Here is a 5,689-nt window from a genome sequence, read left to right as displayed (position 1 = left end):
AAAGTCTATAAACCAAAATCTGTGCGTGATAAGAAGAGCACAGAATGAACAGAATTAACCGCAAAGTGGGACGAAGGTGCAGCTTTTTCAGTTAGTATCTTAATTTTCCCAACTGTGGACTTTTTGTGTCTCTAATTGTCCTCATTTTCTTTTATAAAATGTCCCAAATTCTATAAAATCTGTCGTTTCCAAAATCTCCCTTGTGTATAGAAAATATTTTACTTTTCAAAAAAGTCTTCGTATGTTAAAATCTCTTTCTACAGTGTCTTCTGTTTCTTAAAAAAATGGAAGTGTGTCAAAGAGGCACACAGACACAAACAGCAGAGCTGAAGCATACTAGTTTTTTTTTTTTCTTTTTTTTTGAGCTAGATGAGTCGGAGGCTTTAGCAGAATTCCTCACAGAGAATTCATCCAATAACTGTTGGAGGGGGAAAGACAAGAAATTAGTTTTCTGCTCTCTACTGATATGAAACAATATGAGCTGTACTGTTTGCTGTGTGTGCGTGTGTGTGTGTGTCACCCAGGGCTCTTCATCTCTCGTGCTCCTCACAAAAGATTTCAAAGCACCAGAAGAGAGAAAAGTTTCGGTGCATCTTTGAACTTTAGCTGCCAGTCGGCACATACTTTACCTCCCGTCTCATCTGCAGTCGAGAAACTGTTGCAGGTTCACGTCTGTAATAAGCTCACACGAGAAAACTGTAAAATCAGATTTTCCTGTTTGCTGTGGTCTCACATCTGATGGTTCATGACCGTGTCAGATCTGCCCCTCTTCTTTTACAGCGTGTGCTTCACCATCTGATTCGTGTCTGATGTCTGGCTCTGAGGATGGTCAGATTGTGTTCAGAGGTGCAACACCTGCCTACAGCTGCTGGGGCCTGCGCCCCAACCTCACCCTGCAGCCTGCAGCTAGATGTGCTGGGTCTTCTGGCTGCTTGCAGAGATATTCAGGTAAACATAAATATCAGGTGTTACGTGAGGGTCTAGGACACAATATGCATCACACATCTATAAATCTAGGCAATACATTTTTACATGTACTGTAGTTTTAGTGCTTGTTATAGCCTGAGGCGCCTGCTGTAGTTGTGCCCTGTGGCGTTGCCCTCCACCCACTCTCAGGTACCACCCGTGTTCCTGTGGAGCCAGAGAGCAGCTGACTCCACTCAGCAGTCCACCCTCTGAGTATTTCAGCTGAGGGAGAGGAGCTGGAGCAGAGTGCCTTTGTCTGGAGAGTGTGTGGGCTGTTTATTTGACTCCCCCCCCCTTTTCCTTTTTTTTTTTTTTGGTAGTAGCTTCAATGTTTTCTTGTACTGATTTTTTTTAAATAGTGGTTTAGCAGTCTCTTTCACTTCCCAGCCCCCTTTTCCCATGAAGGTATTTAGCAACAGTTAAACACACACTGGGATTGTTGCTGTCACGTTCCCACATCCTCCTGACCTTCTGTGGAGCGTTCAACCCAGCTGAGCTTCCTGTTTGATGGAGATGCACCAACTTCCCGCGAAAACAAGTTGTTTAAATTAACTTTGTGTCGGGGCTAGCGGCTTGGACTCAAGCGCAGGCAGCGGGTTGCGTTCAGTCTTTTCGTTTTATTATACATCAAGTCAAGTCAAGTCAACTTTATTTGTCAATTCTGCCACATGTACAGGACATACAGAGAATAGAAATTTCGTTACTCTCAAACCCTAGATTAAAAAAATGCAAATAAAATAATTAAAAATAAAAATTTAAATAAATACAATACAATTTTACATATAACAAGAAAGCTATGCAATATACAATATACAATATTCAAGTAAGGATAAATGACCATGAGTGTAAACCAGGCAGAGTAGTGCAAATAAGCAAATAGTGCAAATGGAGATTAGTAATATACGGTAAGAGATGGTATAACAACAAAGTCTTATGAGATACTGGCAGTCCAACGCTCCACAAAGTGACTGGTAACTGGTGCAGGCCAGTGAGTGAAGTCAGAGAGTGTGTGTGTGTGTGTGAGTGTGTGTGACAGAGTTCAGTGAGACCATGAAGGAGAAGAGGGGAGAGGAGGCAGAATCGGAAGGGAGTTAAGCTTCCTGACAGCCTGATGGATGAAGCTGTCCTTCAGTCTGCTGGTCCTGGCCTGGAGACTCCGCAGTCTCCTCCCTGACGGCAGCAGCTTGAAGAAGCTTTGCATCGGGTGCGTGGGATCAGCCGCTATGCAAAGGGCTTTTTTAGTGAGACGGGTGCTGTAAATGTCCTGGAGGGAAGGGAGAGAGACACCAATGATCCTCTCTGCAGCCCTCACTATGCGTTGGAGGGTTCTATGACAACAGGTGCTATTTACAAAAGTGAGGGATTGGGGAAGGGCTTCCACGGGTCCACAGGTAGAAGAGGAAAGGGATGGATGCTCCAAACACACAGGGTCTCAGCCGCTCCTCACACTCTGCTCTCGCTCTCAGCTCACTCACGCTCAATTCACCAGATTGCAAGGAAACAGGAAGGGACCGGGGATCTGGAGACAGGAAGGAAAGCAATCACTAACGATGCGTGACACAATTCACTAATCTACAAGCTGGGATTCTCACTAACGTGGTGAGTCAATATTCCAGCGACGAGAGGCTCTGAGCTGCTGCCTTCAGTAGGGTCCGAGAGTGGTGATAAGCTACAGGTGATTGATTAGTGGCAGGTGCGCATGCCAAGGGCAGGAGCCCGAAGAGAGCTCCGCCCCGGCTGAGTGCTGCTGGAGCAGGAGGGAGAGGAAATGAAAACAAAACAAAAACACATGAAGCCTAGCAGGGCTGGCCGGGGAGACACAGGGACCATGACACTTTGCATCAGGATGTTTCAGCTTTGAGTATACGAAGGTCAAAACATCTACAATGAGTGATCTGAAAAGAAGTTAAACCTGTTGAAAACAGCAAGTTTTCTTTTTTTGAAGCTCCCACACATCCACAAATACGAACTTCCACCCAGGGAAGCCAGAAGATTTCTGGGACTCTTGAACAACGTTGACATTGATCTGCTGTTGGAGCAGCTGATGATGAAAAGCCATCCTAAGAAGCTTTAGTGATGATTTGCTTCTGATCAAATTAAAGTGCTGTAGATGCTTCATCTATTCATCCATGCTCAAATGGAAAGTACTGGAGTAGTAAACACACAAAATAACCTGGATCACAGCAACACTTATGAGACATGATTTATTTTTTGTTGTGTTGCTTAAAACGTCACAAAAAAAATGATTTAATGAGGCTCATGTGCTTTTACATAAGTGTCACATCACCACCGACTGTGGTATGAGATGTCTTAAACCCATCCTGTGTAGAGCTTTTGAGACTGATGATACTGAATGAATAGTGTTTTCTCATTTGTATATTGTATGTATAGTCTACAAAAACGGTCGTCACTCCATCATATTTGTGAGAAACATTTGAGCACGTTGTCCCGGATGTTTGGGACAAGACGTTTTTACCTGCCGGCTCTCATCGTCTCACTGCCGCTCCGAGCAGCAGCAGGAGCACATTAGCGTGTCGGCTTTCGCCTGTTATGCAAAAACAGAGGGGGAAAAAGGCCTTCTAATAACGTCTGCTGGCGGAGGAGAGGAGAGACAATAACAGAGAACACATTCAGACAGATTGCCAACATGAGGAGCAAAGTGACTGCGGAGTCTGAGGGGAGTAATATTACAGCCATTTGGCTAATAGCCACTGCGCTCGTTACAGAGGCTTCACACAGACAGAACAAACAGTCTGAGGGAGAGGAGAGCTACTGAGACGACGGCAAGAAATCAGAGCATTTTAGCCAGGTGAGAGTGCCGTCAGTCAGCAGGTGTGAAATGAAAACTGCACCCTCCAGGAACTCTCACAGAAAAACTCCCTCACCTGCTGCATAATAGGCAGGTATTTATTCGATATTTTACCAGAGGTCACTTTTTAAACAAGCAATGTCTGACGCACACACACACAAAACCAAAGTGTGATCATGAAGATGCTTGAAACAAACTGGGTGTGTCACCTGAAATAGGTACCGCCCCAAAATCTGTTCTGCCAGACTCCCTCAAAACTGCAAAACAGCACAAAATGCCCATTAATGGAAATAATGAGCAGTGTAATGTGGGCTGTGGGGTGTAGTGAGTGCACAGGTGCAGAGCAGTTAAAGAGGGGTAACACACTCAAATCAGTCATTCAAAGTCATTCATGTATTTACAATAAAAAACAAAACATTAATTAAAAGTAAGTTTAAATAGAAAAAAATACATAAGAACCAACTTAAAAAAAAAAAAATCAGCAACCAGTACCAGTACAACCAGCAGCTCTAAAAACAACACATCCTGAAATTCCTCCTCTAAAGGAAGAGGTCCCGTCGCTCCTGGCAGCAGCTGCCTGCCTGCCACTGCACACTGTAGGGCCCTGGTGCATCTACCCCGTCGGCTCGTCAACTCCTGCAGGTGCTTCAGCAACAAGTGGACCCACTTTTTCATGGCTCTGTGCCTCCAGCTCCTGCTGCAGTGTCATAGTGTGTCCTTGTAAAAACGCACTGACCCTTCCAGGGCCTCCCTGCCATGGCTGCTACTTAAAATTGGTCATTGTCCTTTTTGCTTTGTGGCTCTGCTGTGTAGTTCTCTCTCTATAGTGCTCTCTTTAAAAGACTTAGACTGCTGATATATACAAGTTTAGGAGCACGTATACATATATAACATCTTTTTTCATACATCATGTGTTCACATGCCACTGCTGCATTAAATTTGGTTCTCCTTTAACAGGTTATAGAAAATGGATTGATCCATGATCGTGGCTTTGATAGAGCTTTCTTCCTGTTAAAAGGAAGTTTTTCCTTCCTACAGTCACTTGCTGCTCATCCAGGATCATCTGTTTTTTGGAGTTTTGTCTTTACAAAGTGCCTGAAAACTGACTCTTCTAAAGTGCTGCTATATAAATAAAATTGGATCAAACCCTGAAAAAAAAAATTTAACTCTGCATCATATTTTATTGTATGTATTTGTTTGCAGCATGAGCAGCTTGGATAGTCGCTGCCTTCATATGATGGTTCCATCTCTTTAGTGCCAACTTTGGGGGTAAAATATTTGCAGGTGCATACAGATTGTTATGAATCTCACCCCACACGTCCCCAGAAATATTTGGGATTCATTAACGAGAAAAAAATCAGACATGATTTGGATGTCTTAAGTCTATTCTAGTAAGCCTAAGCATACTGAGAAATCTTGAACTTCTAAATATGTCAGGGATTTAAAAAAAAACAAAAAACAGCTAAATACTTGCTCTAGTGAGTATTTGTGGCAGCAGGATGGTATATTTGAGAGTGAGTCAAAATAAAGTCTACTGTGTGTTTATGTTCATGTTAATGGAAGAATGCATCGCCCAGTCCATTCACAGAGGAATGAGACGTCAGGCTCCAGACACACACAGTCCTTGCTGGTAGGACACGTTCACTGCCACGTGAAAAATGTAGATTATTGCTGAAACCAATAACTAAGGAGCTGAAAATGGGAAATCTGACAAGTCCAAAGGAAAAAGATGAAATGTGATCCAGTTCAGGCTGCATGTTTTAAAAGATGAACTGCTGGGAGATCTGGGATGGGGGGTATTCCCACCACAGATAAAGAAACTTTCCAAAGATTTTTCATCACAGCAGAGAAGAAACTTCCAGTCACAGGAAATCGGCTCGTCGGGTGGATGTGAGAGGAGAATGACTAATTATG

Source organism: Perissodus microlepis, chromosome 2 (assembly GCF_051167445.1).
Source record: "Perissodus microlepis isolate ML-2025 ecotype Zambia chromosome 2, ASM5116744v1, whole genome shotgun sequence".
Lineage (NCBI taxonomy): Eukaryota > Metazoa > Chordata > Actinopteri > Cichliformes > Cichlidae > Perissodus > Perissodus microlepis.
The sequence above is the reverse complement of the archived record's forward strand: the minus strand, read 5'-3'. Positions refer to the sequence as shown.